General features: G+C 40.0%; 1 protein-coding gene and 1 pseudogene across 2 annotated transcripts in view; one reads left to right on the forward strand and one right to left on the reverse strand.

Moving 5' to 3' along the window:
- On the reverse strand, positions 1 to 15564 carry LOC131223238 (GDP-mannose transporter GONST3-like; annotated as a pseudogene).
- The window catches only part of LOC131237161 (uncharacterized), an 18895-nt gene continuing 14618 nt past the window's right edge, over positions 11642 to 15918 (forward strand). Inside the window, exon 1 of one of the 2 annotated variants that reach the window (XM_058234844.1) lies at positions 11642 to 11739. The gene's annotated coding sequence lies outside the window, so the exon portion shown is untranslated. The remainder of the gene's footprint in view (positions 11740 to 15918) is intronic. The other variant, XM_058234832.1, reaches the window with a different exon arrangement.

Below are 15918 nucleotides of genomic sequence, written 5' to 3' on the forward strand. Positions count from 1 at the left end.
TGGTAGAATGCGCTTATCCTCTTTTTTTCTTTTTTCTTTTTCTCCTTTCATGGCCAATGATATGTTCAAGAAGAATACAACAAAAGGAATGCCCAGAATATTGCCTGGAAAAAAATAAAAAAAGAACACTCATTTTTACCTCTCCTGAATCAACCAACAGGCTTTTCAGTAGTGTTTGCTTCTGATGCAGATTCCATTTCTAGAAGGTGCTGTTGTTCCTCATCACCAACTCTTGCAACTGCTTCTGTTTCAGCAGCAGCCTTTGGCTTGGTCATAGACTGCTGATAAAGAACCCCACCAAACATGCATATCAAAAGCCCAACATTCCCCCAGTGGTAGAATGCTTGTTCCAGATACTAGATTTATCACAACAGTCAGGAATTTGTCGACTATACCGAGCACCGTAAGCCTGTTGCAGAAATTGATCTGCAAGAGAACCCAAAAAAGGGGAGAGCCAAACCAAACAAGCATGACAAACCCACTGGCAAAACCACGCCTGAATTCCAAGCCGAGTTGTCCTCAATATCGCGCTTTATCTTCTCCAGCTCGCCCATTATAAGCAGCTCCGGTGGGAATAAAAGAAGAGCATCGAGGTTATTGTAAAGCACCAAACCCCAAGTGTTCAGGCCTATAGTCATCACCACTGGCTTTATATAAATGAAATCTATCGTCATGCTCACAAGATAAGCCAAAGCCCAACCGTATGCCGTCAATGTGAACTGATCGTCTGTCAACAGATAGATGACACTACAAGAGGTGGGCACTGGATGACTCGATCCGGCTAACTCGACTCGAACCGAATGAGTGAGTCGGTCCGAACAGAGTAGGCTTCGCCCAATCAGAACTGAAACCGAGTCGAGTTCGAGTTACCCAGTAACTTGACCTGAAACTCGATCCGGTTAGACACGACTCGATCCGAAACCTGACCCGACCCGACTCTGTAACCCTACCCACCGCACCCTACCTCGACCCGATCCCAAACTCTCTCTCTCCCTCCCTCATCCTCCTCCTCTTCCAAGCCCGACAACCCACCACCATCACCTTCCTCTTCATCCTCCTCTTCCAAGCCCGACAACCACCCACAACCATCACCCTCCTCCTCTCTCTACTCTCCACTCCCTCCCTCCCTCATCTCTCAATCCGACTCGGTACTTCTGACCGGATCGGACTCGGTCCGGATCAATCCAAGCCAAACCGAACTCGGATCGAGTCAGGCATGTTGGACTCGGTATCGAGTTGGATCAAGTTCAGGTCAGGCCTACTTCAAAACCGAATCGAGTCGAGTCAGCCCTAACTCAATCCGACTCGACTCGATGCCCAGCTCTAGACGTTACCCCCAAACATGGAGGTAAGCGAAAGCCATGTCTTGAGAGATGGCCAAGGCTGGTTTAGGTAGACAGTTTCTCCTACAGCTACAAATATAGGGACCGCCGAGCGGAAGACTATGAAGGTGTCAACATTCGCATTGAGCAGCAGCAGGCTGTTTGTGAAGAGGGAGAGCTAGAAAATGATTGTTGCGGGTAGGAACCTCCACATGGTCCATAGCTCGAGCAGATCATGCTCAGCGAGCTTCAACCATCCACACAATGGGACACTGAATGCACTCGTGAAGTATTGTAGAGCTGTCAAGGCCCCAGGACAAGGGAATTTCATGTTGGCCCATTTGTTGATTATGGACAGGAGTGATGCTGAAATGCAGTACCCAGCAGCTATTCCATATACTGATGCTTGCTGGAGGATGTTCGAGAGGGTGTCGTGCCAGGTTGTTTGGGCTTCTGCAGATGATACAGCAACATCCATGCCCTTGCACACTTCATCTTTGGGTTCCTCAACATTGTTAGACGACTGTATAGAGCAAAATGGCTGTTATAAATACAAGTGCATGGTATTTAATGAATCATGTGTCATTCATATTTCATGAATCCAAAGAAGCGTGTAATTAGCTTGAAGGTTCACCTAATGATATCAAACAGGGTGCAAGGGAGAAGATAAAAACTTGTATGAGTTCTTAGAGGCAAAGCAATGTGCCATCTGCGGGTGGCATTGGCAGCATGGAAGAATGTGGTAATACATTTTTAAAGAGGCAAAGCAATGTACTGTACGTAACTAGTGTTACAGGGCAGATAAAGTTTCTGTTTCTTAGAAGTCTTTTTATAAGCAACGAGATCTTATTAAAACAAGAGAGATACAAATCCTGTCCAAATTGCTCGATATGATAAAAATGCCAAGATTTATATATAAAAAAATGTTTGTGAAACTCAACATGATAAGGTCACCAAACTCAAGGGAGAAAAGTAGTGGGACTAATTTTATTTCATTAGCAACTTAAAACAGAAAGGAAAGGATTACAAGTCATAATGGATTGGAATTGCAAATTCAAATCATTATTTGAAAATTGCTTCTTTAGCTAAAGACTTAGCAATGTTGCTGTTGTTGCCTTCCCTTGAAACAATAGTTAGCTGCCACTTCCGTGTAAGAGGTCTGCAGTCTAACCTGGTTTAATAGACAAGGTGAATTGAGCTTATACTCGACTCACACAAATAGCATTATGAAAATCCCCTTACACAAGTAGTGGCCATACAAAATGTTTGAGAAGACTTCCATACCAATTTTCATGGCCAAAAAGCTCCATTGAATGACCGTTACCTGCTCAGTGGAGAAAGGCATTTTAAAAAAACGGCATTGCCCCTTAAAACTCCACCTATCCTGGATGCACTTGGATTATGCATTGGGCTACCATCAACTTTAAGTTTCAACTATTGGGCAGTGGCCTCCAAGCATCAACTTCTTTTAGGGAATTGTTATAATCATCAATGATCCTATGACAATTACGAAGCAGATGGCCAAAGTTCTCACCCCCTTGAAAGCTTGTAATGCAAGGCCGTAACTCCTAATGAAAATCTTAATTTCTGTTCACTTAGTCTAAATGAGAGGAGATGCCTTCAAAGAATATTTTGTTTCACTCCTTTCAAATATCACACATATCACAATCGAAAGCATGTGCCAAAGGATTTTACATCTTGGTTTAAATGGCCTCGTAGAACCTTTCAAAAAAATAAAATATAAAAATAAATGGGTCCATAGACAATTTGTCCAAAAGGTCCTCTATCAACTTCAAACAAACCCAAGCAATTTTCTTTTTCTTTTTTTTTTTTAAAGCCCAAAATATCCAAAGCCATCTCACAATGAAGGGAAATAATTGGTTGATAGACTCCTTCAAACACGTGAAGCAAATATATACAATGCCAATGTTCCTCTTTTGGAGGCTCCCATAGCCATTTCCATCCAAAGGCTTTTGAGTCATGGGGCTCTAACAATCCAAAATATTTGCGAAAGGGGTGCCCAAGGACCTCGCTGACCGGAGAACCTTAAGGAAGCCTTTACAAGAGAGTGCCATTTGTGAACAACATCCTTCTCACTAAAAGAGGGAGCAACTTCTTAAGGACATCAAGAAGCACCTCTGAATCCAACTCATGCTCCCAAAGACCTTTTAAAAATTCATAACCAACTAGAGGAAGGAGATGTCACTCTTGAGAAGATTCACACCAGCGAGAATCCAGCGGACATACTTATGAAAGTTGTTCCTACAAAGAAGTTCAAGTTTTGCTCGGCTTCTATGGGGTTGGCAAAGAATAAATGAAGACGGAGTGTGCACGAAACGATGATAATGTTATATTAAAAATGATTAGATATGATGATAGTAGCTTGGAGCAGTGGAGCTGGAGGATTAAAGCGACGATGGGGATTGTTGATCGAATGTCTTTAATCCTAGTGCAGAGAAGACCCTTGTCTCGATTCTACCAGTGTCCCTTTCGGTACGAAAAAATTAGTGGGTGAATTCTCAGATGCACGGTATCCACTTTTGCACGTTTTCAATTCGACTGGATGGGTGTGAGTCGGTTCCTGTCAATTCGACCGAAGGTCCCATTGGTTCGACCGACGAAATGCGTAAGTGCGGGTTTTATTTCCTAATCTTGTACGGAAGTGTATAAATAGCCTTCTAATTGCGATTAGTGTTAAAGTAGAATGATGGTTTTGGAGCCTAGCATGAATACTCAGGGGTTTTGAGAGAAACCTAGGGTTTCTAATGTAAGTTGTTCCATCTCTTGTCACCTTCTTTTGATTATAGTGCATTGATCATCGCTTTGTATCGTGATTTTTTACCGCAAGGGTTTTCCAAGTAAAATCTCGCGTGTTCTCTGTGTGTGCTTGGATTTTTCATTCTCTATTGCTTGTTTGCTTTGATTTAAGGTTGCTTCCATGCCCAACAGTCAATATTCTAAAATATCGATGAACGTTTGGACGGACATTTGGATGGATGGTTGGATGGATGAATGGGATGGTTGGATCGGTTTCTTACATCAACACATTCTTTTAGGCCCCTATTAAATGGAAACTTATTATGTAAGCATTCTTTTTGGGTTTTTTTATTCCTAAATATGCAAATATGTGGTATTTTAGCATCTCCTAAAGTTTCTCACTGGCATAAATAAGGCACAGATATTAGGAGTGATCACAGACCTCTTTTGGAAATTGTCTATCTTTAAAACTTTTTTCCTACCCACCAGGCAGGTGAAGACAACAAGTTTGTTATAAATAGCGCATAGCATATTGCGCAGCATTCAGCCCCCTGTAGCATGTAGTGTAAGCTGCACGATACTTCTATTTTTAATTAAAATTTTGGGAAAATATGATAAATAATAAGTTTTTTTTTTAAAAAAAAAAAAACAATGGACAGCCAAAACACAGAAAAATGGATTCGACCAGCCCTACTGGACTGGCCAATGGCCACACCATAAAAACAATAGCCACCTGTGAGCCACCTAAGAAAAATCAAGCCTATCCAACCATCACATGGGCCATGCGATAAAAGACATTGCACAGCCACCCAAACACCTCCATAAACACAAAAAATTTGAAAAAATAACAACATTGTATAGCATGCCATACACACACATTGCATAATAAACGGATTTTTAAAAAAATTTAAAAATAAAAAATAAATAAATCCCGACAGAAAACATAAATCTGCATCGGAAATGAAAAGGAACTCATTAACAGATATTCAGGGATAAGAACATACCTCTATCAAGCTCAGGAAGAGATTCAATCCAACAAAAAACTGGATTGAGCTTCGTAGACGTAAGGATTTGAAGAGGGGGAAATCTGATTTCTTTTTCCTTCGTTCTCCAATGCGCTTGAAAATACAGTAAATGGACCTTCTTGCAGGTCGATTGATCGGCCAAAATCTTCTCTTCAATGGCTTTGTAGATCGAGATAATCGAGATATTGGATTCCGAGGGCCGGAGGGTGCGTTGGGTATCGTGTTATTTTCGAAAGAGGGCTGTGTTTTAGAAAAGCGGATTGCGTATTGAGTAGTGGGGCCGCTGTGATGTATGTGTCTTATCCACGCCGTCCATCTGTTTTACCAGATCATTGTAGGGCATGTTCTCAAAATTGAAGCATGTCCAAAGCTGATATGGACCACACCACAAGAAACAGTGTGAATTAAGCTCCTACCGTTGAAAACTTCTTGAGGGCGACTGTAGTTTTGGATCAAGCTGATACTTGTGTCATCCCTTTCATCCATGTCAGTTTGACCTTATGAACAGGTTGGATGGACTTCGTTTTGGCTAGTGACCCTGGCATCACCCAGGTAGTTGGTGTCAAAGATGCGTGGCCCCCACCATGATGTATCTGTTTTATCCAAGACGTGGAAACAGTTTCAGCTGATTTTAGCGCCCGAGCCCAAAATTAACGAAAATAAAAATCTCACCGCTGAAAAACTTTGAAGGCCTATTAAAATGTTTATTTGTCATCCACCTGGGTGTGGAATGGAGCTAGCTCGGTCAACTCGCTCGACTTGGCTCGGAAAAGCTTGAATTAGCTCGGCTGGTGGTTGAGTTCAATCGAAGTCAAGCTGGTTTTTAGAGCTTGAAAATGAGTTCGAGCTGGCCCAGATCGACTCGACTCAGACAGTTCGATAACTCGATTACTTTAATATTGATGTTGCTCACCAAGTGTTTGATGAAATGACTCAACGAAGTGTCGACTTGTGGCAAGGAAGGTTTGTTTCATTAAACAAATTTCCTTTTGTTTTTCTTTTTTCTTGATTTTGATGTTGCTTACAAGGTGTTTAATGAAATACCTGTAACACCACTGATGATGTTTTACATTTAATGAGAATTTGAAGGTGCACTCCATGTGTTTGTGAAAAATATTGCATGGGCGAACTTAGCTCGAAGTGGCCCAAGCTACTGACTAAATTGAGCCGAGCTGGCCAATTAGGCTCGAGGACCGAGCCAAGCCAGGTTCGAGCTGAGGTCAGCTAGTGACCAACTCAACTTGGTTCGACTCAATGTACACCCCTAGTCATCCAATCTGATGGTAAGGTCATGTAAACCTAAATGAAGGGAACACACAAGTATCAGCTTGATTGGAACTTTGGAGGCCACCAAAATATTTTCAATAGTAAGCATTCAATCCCTAGTGAGTTACTTAATGTCTTTTTATCATACAAAGTAAACTCTATTGGACTCATTGTGAATGTACGTGATTTATCCATGCCATCCATCCATTTTTCCAACCCATTTTAGGAGTTGAGCCCAACATTGAAGCATATCCAAAGCTCAAGCGAACCACACCACGCAATAAACCGTTGGAATACTGATTTCCATTATTAAAACCTTCCATTATTTGTCATCTAACTTGTTTATGAGATCACACAAACATGGATGAAGGGAAAACATAAATATTATATTAAACCTCATTGGCCCTCAAGAAATTTTCAATGATAGATGTTTAATTCACACACTTTTTTCCATGGTATGATCCACTTTGAGCTTTGGATGTGTTTCGTTTTGGGCTCAAGCACTGAAAACATCCGGTAAAATGTATGAATTGAATGGATAAAATACATAAATCACAGTGGGCCCATGACGTTCCCTTTTATGCAATCTGCTTCCTGAGATTTGAATCTGCCTCATTTTTGGGGTCATGTCCTTTCTTGTGCATGTATGCGCGTGCGTGTGTGTGAATTGAGAAAGTGGAGTACTACAATGTAGTTGGCTGCTATCCACCTATTTAGTTGTTGGAGGTGTTCTCTTAATTTTAACCTAGTATGATAACTTTTTTTTTAATCACTTTCTATGATGTCAGAGGTTACTTCATGAACTAAATCTTGCACCACTTAAGATAAATGATACTTTACAAATAATTTCCTTTTGAAAAGTCTGAGAGTATTTTCTCTTTGATATGATTGTGCGCATGCCAGGTTGCTTCTATGATTCAGAAAACAAACCAATGATTAATTTATATAAGCTTTTTCTTCCCACGTTCTTTTTAGTATGGGATTAAAACAGCATTAGAAACTAAAAAGAAATAACTAATGCTAGAAGATGAAATAAATAAAAGGATAAATTGAAAATACCAAAAATTTCCTCATTTATGATTTTTAATTTTTTATATTTTAAAACCTAACCTCAGGTGCTTGAGTTCTTTTGTGGAATTTGGTGCAAAATACAAGTGAGGTGATACTTTTATTCCAGTGCCATTTTGTGTTATGGAATTTGGTACCTACGTCCACTTTGATTAGCAGGGTGCATTTTCTCATATCTTTTAGAGGGTGTTTGGATTGTAAAATACTTATGCCTTGAGTAGTTTATATGAAAATTTTCTTATTGAATAAAAAGCTTATTTGGTAAACTTATACTTACTGGCTAGAAAGTAAAGAACCATGTTTTATTTCGAACATCATATATTTATTTATTCCCTAGGTTTATTTGGTTCACCCTTGTATTCATTGTCCATCATGCGGAGCCAATCTTTGTTGTAGACTGTTCAATGTGTGGGCCCCACCTTTGATGTGGTCATCCATCATGCAAGGCCCACTTTGGATGTGAGCCATTCACCACTAGGGGCGAACTTTTAATGTGCATCATCCATTATGTAGGGCCTAAGTTTGATATTGGTTATCCATCATGCGGGGCCCACCCTCAACATTCATTGCCCATCCCATGGGAACCCACCTTTGATGTGGATCATCCTTCATGTGGTCCCAACTTAGATGTAGGTCGTCCATCATGTGGGCCCAGCTGATGTAGGCCACTATAGCTAGGACCGGCCTTTGATGTGGACTGTCTATCACATGAGGCCCACCTTAATGTGGGTCATCCATCTTGTGAAGCCTACTTTTGATTTGGACCATCCATCGTGTGGGCCCTACCTTCAACATGGGTTGTCGATCATGCGGGGCTTTCCTTGGATGTTGGCCATTCATCATTAAGGGTCAACTTTCAATGTGGACCGTTCATCATTTGGGGCTCACCTCGATGTGGCCATCCATCATATGTGGCCCTGCTTTAATGTCGACTGCCCCATCATGCGGAGCCTACCTTTGATGTGGACCGTCCACCATGTAGGCCCCACTTTTAAAGTGAATTGTCCATTATACTAGTCCGCTTTGGCCATGGGCTATTTATCATCAAGTGCTGACCTTTAATGCAGATTACCCATCGCATGGGCCCACATTAATATAAGGTCATCCATCACATGGCCCCACCTTTGATATGTGGGCCCCACCTTTGATATAAATTATCCATCATTGTGCCCTACCTTTGATGGGACAACCCATCATGTGGGCCTCTTTTGACAACGATAGTGGGACTGAGAGAGAGAGTCTCCTTGTCAAAGAACCGTGACTGATGGAAGAAAATTGAAAAGTTACAGGTTAAAAACTATAATTTTTAAAAAATTGAAATACGTAATTTTTAGTGTAAAAATTAAGTTAAAAAGTAACTTATTTGGTGGTATCCAAACAGGCCCTGTATAAATTTCTAATATAATACATGATCCACGACTAGGATAAGCTGGACAAGAGTCAACCTTATTGAATCGAGATGAGTCACCAAGTACGGAAACCATGCTAGTATTAGTAGGTTTTCTATCATAAATCTAGCCTGGTGCCTCGCTCAGGTTGGAGCAACAGACAGTTAACATGGATAAGTAATTGACGGTGGAAATTCAACTACAGCTGAAGTCAGGATCCACTTATCATTTTGATTTTGGGGCTGTGCCTATGCACCATCAGCTGTGGATCCCGTCATTTCAATGTTCTGGATTCGAGTGCATGCATGGAATTAGAGACTTTTTAACCATCCATTCATCTTGTAGATGCGGCCCACTTTATCAATTGACTGAACATTTATCTAGATGATAGGCATCAATGGTAGACGGTTTGGATGCCCTTCACCATGCCAAGTTGTCACACCTGAAGCTTAAAAGCACCAAAATAAAATGAGACGTCGCAAAATGATCCATGATGGCAGGATCCGTGCGAATTTCATTCGGACTATTGGCACCTCCTCCCATACGGAGCTCCCTAATGGTCCTTGCTGCAAAAGCTCCACGGGCCCACCGTGATTTATTTGTTTTATCCACCCCGTTCATTTATGTTGCGATGGGGCTAAAAGTCAGGCAGGTTTGCTTGGGTTGGTGCTCAACCCTAATCTAACCCAAGGCTCTTATACCTCAACCCTAATCCAACCCAACCCAACCCAACCTCGGGTTGGGAATTCTCAACCCAAGCCCACCTCAAGCGGGCTTGGTCGGGTTGATCAGGTTAGTCGGGTGTATACGTGCTAATATTTTCATTATTATATTAGTTTATTATATTTCAATATAGAACTTATTTTTTATATTTATGATTTTATTAATTATATATGTGCTTATTCATCGTAAAGAATTTTATTTTTCTTTAAAAAACAAGCTAAAATATAAGATAATTACTTCTTTAAAAGTCATGTAGCATAGCACGCAATCTATTTGGGAGAGAGCTAGCATATCTTGTTAACTTGAGTCATTGGAAATGATGTGGACAAATGAGACCCGACATTACTAATGTGCCTTCGACACAAACAATCCACACTCAATTATAATTTATAAGTAACTAATATATTGATCGGGTTCAAGTTGAGTTGGGCAACTCGAGACCTTAACTCGAGCCCAACCCAAGTTTTATCGGGTTAGTGTTTGTATAACCCAAGCTTGAGATCGGACCCGATATATCCGACCCAATCGGACTCGATATATCCGACCCGAGCCCAACCCAATGTCGGGTCGATCACGGGATGGTCGGGTTGAACCCGCCCAACTTTCAACCCTATGCTGCAAGCTTAACACCCCATTCATTCATGTTGCGAGATTATTTTAGGGTACGAGCCCGAAAATGAGGCATATCCAAAACTCAAGTGGACCACACCATAGAAAGTAGTGAAGATAATGATGCCTACCATTAAAACCTTCCGACGGCTCACTCCTATGTTTATTTGCTATCTAACTTATTCATGAAGTCACATAAACATAGATGAATGGAAAACATAAAATTAGCTTGATTCAAAACTTTTGTAAACCACAAGAAGTTTTCAACGGTGGCTATTCAATCCCCACTACTTCCTGTGGTGTAGTTCACTTAAAATTTTGATCCACATCATTTTTTCGATGATCCATTAAAAATGAGAAAGATAAGAATCTCTAGTGGACCATTTAATAGAAGCGGTGGTGATTGAACGCTATACCATTTAAAACTTCCTATCATCTATAGGAAGGTCTTCTTAATGTTCTACTGCCATCCCACCTACTCATAAGGTCACAAAAACTCGAACGAAATGAAATGACAAATATCACTTTTATGTATCATTAATCACCAACCATCGCTATTTATTATGCCACGTAAGAATTGAATCTACCTCATTTTTAGACTCATGCTTTAAAATTATCCATGGATGACCAGTTTGGATATGCAATACACGAAGATGACCCCATGGTAAGGGACGCACTGTCTTAAGTGACGCCCGCTGCATCTAATCCGCTCCCATCGAGAAGACAAATGACATGAGTGGTTAGATATCATTTGGAAGGGCAGGGGTCATATCTACACCGTCAATCAGGATGACTGGTGAAATCAAGTAATAGATTTGATTTGACAAGCCAGGGATCAATGTCCATCTATTTTGCCTCAGATTATATTAAGACATACGTCTAAAATTGAGGCAAATCCAAAACTAAAGACAATAGAAAAGAGTAGGTAAGAAAATATTATCATTGAAACCGACTAGTGTCTACCGTGATGTTTTATGCCATCCATTCAAATCATAAGGTCATTATTATGGGCATAAATAGAAAATGTAGAAATATTATCCTGATTCAAAACTTTTATAGCCGTGGATATTTCAACGGTGGACATTCAATTCTTATTATTTCATGTCGTGCGGTCCACCTGAGCTTTTTATCCGCCTTATTTTTTAGCACATGTCCTAACATGATTAGGAAAAAATGAATGGATGAGGTGGATTTGTTGCGCCCAATATTATGGGCCCCACCTAGCTTCATGTGCCCAGCAATCCTATACCTCCATGGTGTATCATAGTGGCACCCATTATATCAATGGTTTAGATCATCACGTCATCCAGTTACTCCCTTAGAGAGCCCAGAAGCACTCACACGAGCACAGACGCACGAGCGGGCCAACACGTGTAAACGGCTACACATGTGCGAATGGCGCGCGCCCCCGAATCTTTTCTAAATCTTCAACGGGCGGGCAAGAAAACCGTTAACAATAAAATAAAAATAAAAAATCGTCAAATCGTTATTTTAAAACTTCAAAACCATTCGCTCCCATTTCATCTCTTTCTACGAAGACGACTCTCTCTCTCTCTCTCTCTCTCTCTCTCTCTCTCTCAGGTTTTATTTCTTTTTATCCTTCATTTTCTGTTTTATCTGTTTGATCTTCTTGGGTATTCTGTCTGTTTTCTGCTTTTGATATGAATCTTTAAAGGAAAATTCGTTTTCTCTTTAAGTATAATTTGTTTATTATTCATGAATCTTGTATGATTCTCGTCATTTTGGTGTTTGATTAGGCCAGATTGCGCTAGGAGACTCTCATTTCAGATAGATTTCTAGTACGGATATTTGATTTTGCTTAAATTAGGGTTTGCTTTTGTATTTCTTGATAGAATCAGCATGTATGTATTACTTTGGTTAATTTATGATTTCTAGGGTTTTAGATGAAATTTGGTCAGAAAATGCATTTGTGATGGTGCGTTCTTTCAACTCTTGGTATGGATTCGGAAATATCTGTTTGTATGAAACTAGGGTTTAATATACTGTTCTTTGTTATTATATTTTAATCTAAGCGACCCATGTTAATTGAAATATTTGTTTATAATCTGGTTGTTGGAATTTTTATACTTCCCAATTCGATGATTGGATGGGTCAGATTCTGGTATTTAGGGTTTTAACGGTTTATAAGATGATGAGAGATTGAGGAGGACAGTGTTCTTCCTTTCTGTCCTTTCGATCTATATTTGGTCTCTAAGTAAAAGACAAAATGGCTGATTTGTAATATAGAAAACGGAAAAAAAAAAAAAAAAAAAACTTCATTGATGCATTTGGGCATGTGTAGTAGTTAGTGGGGAAAGATGGCAATATTTACATTCCTCAAGTAAAGGAGGAGGAGGAGGAGGAGGAGAAAGTTCAAGTGTTTATGTTTGGACCCGAAATATCAACCATCATGATCTGAGGTGGAAAAAAGGTGAAGACTAGCAGACCACACGATGCGCTTCCTGTTTTTTGCCCCACTCCAATGCGCAGTGGGACAAACCATGGTGCCTAAAGATTGGTTCATATCACGCCCCAAAATTCGGATACTGAGTGTGCACCCTCAGACCCAAGTTTCGACAATCCACGTTTGGGTTACATTCCTATAATTTCCATCACGTATATTCAAAACCACATCATTTGAATAGGAATCATCTGAGTCCACCCATTTGAGACCTCATTAAACTAAAATAATCAATCATAATTCAACTATATCGTGCTATGAACAATTCTCAATTTAATCCATATAACATTGTAAATAACGAATGGGAACTAAAACTCCTAGAATAAACCGCATAATAAATTCAGCTGTCTAATGCAACGAGTTTGCCTTCCGCCAAATACGACCATTGGTCTTGAGTTTTATCAACCAATTTGTCCTCAATTTCTGGCACATGATTAGATCGTCCTGCATCGCCCATCTCTATACGATTATTAATCCACAACGTTAGCTGGCCATGCTAGTGAGTGAACCCAGCATGGTTCATACAAAACATAATATAAGATAGCACAACCAAACTATATTATATATATGCAACATGAGCATGGATGTGGAGATCGTCCACTTGCTTAGGTTGGTTATCCGTCAACCCAAAATTTGTATGTGTCGGACATCCACCTAGGTAGGCATGAGTAACTTGTACCTGACAGACATCCACCTAGGTGGGCATGGGCAATCTGTACATCCACTCCATGAATAGGCTTTCACTATCGTGGGCATCTGGTAATGAATCTACCAGGCATATCCATCCAGGGAGATCCCCTAAGAACTTAAGCACGAGTTGTGCATGCATTCACATGGATGCATGTAATGTATGCTCAATGTGTATGCATCGATATGTATAGTCAATTAGATACATCTCTCTCTGAGAGGAAACATGGATTCATGATATCATTGATTGTCATACGGGCATGTTTAGCATTCATCAGGATCTTCTAAAGCATATGCCATAAAGCAAGGATCACAATTCCACAATATTTCAACAATCATACAACAACCATATCAATTGGAACAATCTCAACCATCAAATCTTCTATCTTAATCCTGTAGATATGAGACACGTTGGAATTCATTCTCCTATTTATGGTATGGTTGAATCCTTCAATTAATCTGACCTTTTGGAATCTTTACTTCGAATCCCTATTAAGATGGTTTAGCACACCAAAATTTAATTATATTATTCCAACAAGTGGAGTATCCAAGCAAGATGCCTAAACATAAATTCTAAACTTTAAATTTGGAAACCAATAGTGACCGTTGATCAATGCAGTCGATCGATTAGACAACTGGGCTTAGATTGATAAAATTCGAATTACATTCATTAAGTCTTTGGACACTTGTGGCCATATTCGATCGGTCGAACCCTGCTCGTCGATCGATTAAGCGTGATCGGATTAAATTAGTTTGCTCGCCAGACAAATTTGGTCGTCCTCAATCGAATGAGTTCGATTGATCGGGATCATTCGAGGATTCCCTCGATCGATCGAACCTCAAGTTTGATTAGTTGAACCAGGTTATGAATCTTGGAATTTGGTCGTCGGACAGAAATTGACTCTCTTCAATCGATTGAACACTGACTTCGATCAAACAACCGAAGTCAAATAGGTTCAGTTACACAGTTTTCGAGAATTTTAGAGTTTTTCTTCTTCCTTAGTTTTGGTGAATTCTTATTGATTCCAGAATTGGGTGCAACCCATCTAATGGTTTTATTTTTTGTTGGATATGGAAAACCAAAGGATTGCTCATATCCGAAATATTCGGAATCTATAACTATTGATTGAAAACTGTTTTCAATATAAACTATTGTTACCTACGAAATTCGCAGATGGCTATGGGAATTCCTCAATCGGATTACTCTAGAATTCGAGGTCCTAACGTGATTCGCCTTTATGATCCTTTGATTGGAATCTCTTAGACTGACACAGTTGGATTTCTCAAAGTTGATCTTCCCAATATGTAGAAATAGCTTGAAAACCGTTTCCTCTTTTCAAAAGCTTCTCCATAGATCAAGACAATGGACTTAGGGTTAAGCCGCCACGTCCATTGGTTAGATCTAGGTTTTTCAGATAGGAATTATGAAGAAATAATGTAGAATGGATGAAAAGCTTACCGGCGGAGGCTCCTCTTTTGCAGGGTTTCTCTCTCTCTCGGTTTCTCTTAAGTTTAGTGTTTTCTGCAAAAATTTCATGCAAATCTTCCCTTTAAATAGAAGAAGAGCCCCGATTCTAGAAGATTTCACAAGAATTTGTGGGTTTTGTCAAAAACAAAAATTCTTGTGGTGTTGGGAGTTGATCCCCTAACCTATCCCTCTACCGAGAGTGCTCCTAATAACCGGGCTAAGTGCTTGGTTTTATTAATAAAGGAAAATTAAATTATAAATTTATTTTAGTTAGGGTCTTAAGTGGGTCACGAAAATCAGGGTCGTTACAGTTCCTGTTGTCTTCCCTGTTATCACCTTTCATAAATATGTTATGTGCTGGTATTCACTTCTAACATTTGGCTCTTTGAATTCGAAACAATGGTCAACCTCCATGTGCTTTATTTAGTCATCTACATTTGGGTGGGAGGGAGGGAGGGAGAGAGTTAACACCATTTTTCCCTAAATGTCTTCTCCCTTTCTATATGTTATTAGAGATAGGGTTTTGATGAGGACATCCAAGCACCATATTGGAGGAGGGTTGAGCCAGTTTCCTTATGGCTAGGCGATCATTACATGGGGCTTGCTTGACCCAATTCACATTCCCAGACACGTTGAAGACCCCGTGTGCATGTTCGTGCATCTTTGAATACCCCACACTGGAGGAGGGTTGAGCCAGTTTCCTTATGGCTAGGCAATCATTACATGGGGCTTGCTTGACCCAATTCACATTCCCAGACACGTTGAAGACCCCGTGTGCATGTTCGTGCATCTTTGAATACCCCACACTGGGAAGATGCACGTGGGCTGCATATATGAGCTTGGACATATCGGACTGTTGGATAGGGTGGACACGATAATCGGACCATTGGATCATTATCATCGGACATCTTGATTGTGGACCTCATGAGCCATGAAATAGTTTAGTTATTTACATGCTTCATTATTTTTGGTATAACTTATATTTGTGTTGAGATTAGGGAGTTAATAACAACTTTTAATTTATTAAGTGTCTTTATGTTGAGAATCTTATCTGTGAGCACTTTTTTGTAAAAAGTCTTTTCTGAGACTATAAAAGAGGAAGGGGGTGTGTGTGGAACCTTAATGTCATTATTTTGAAAAAAAA

This window comes from Magnolia sinica, chromosome 1 (assembly GCF_029962835.1).
Source record: "Magnolia sinica isolate HGM2019 chromosome 1, MsV1, whole genome shotgun sequence".
Taxonomy (NCBI): domain Eukaryota; kingdom Viridiplantae; phylum Streptophyta; class Magnoliopsida; order Magnoliales; family Magnoliaceae; genus Magnolia; species Magnolia sinica.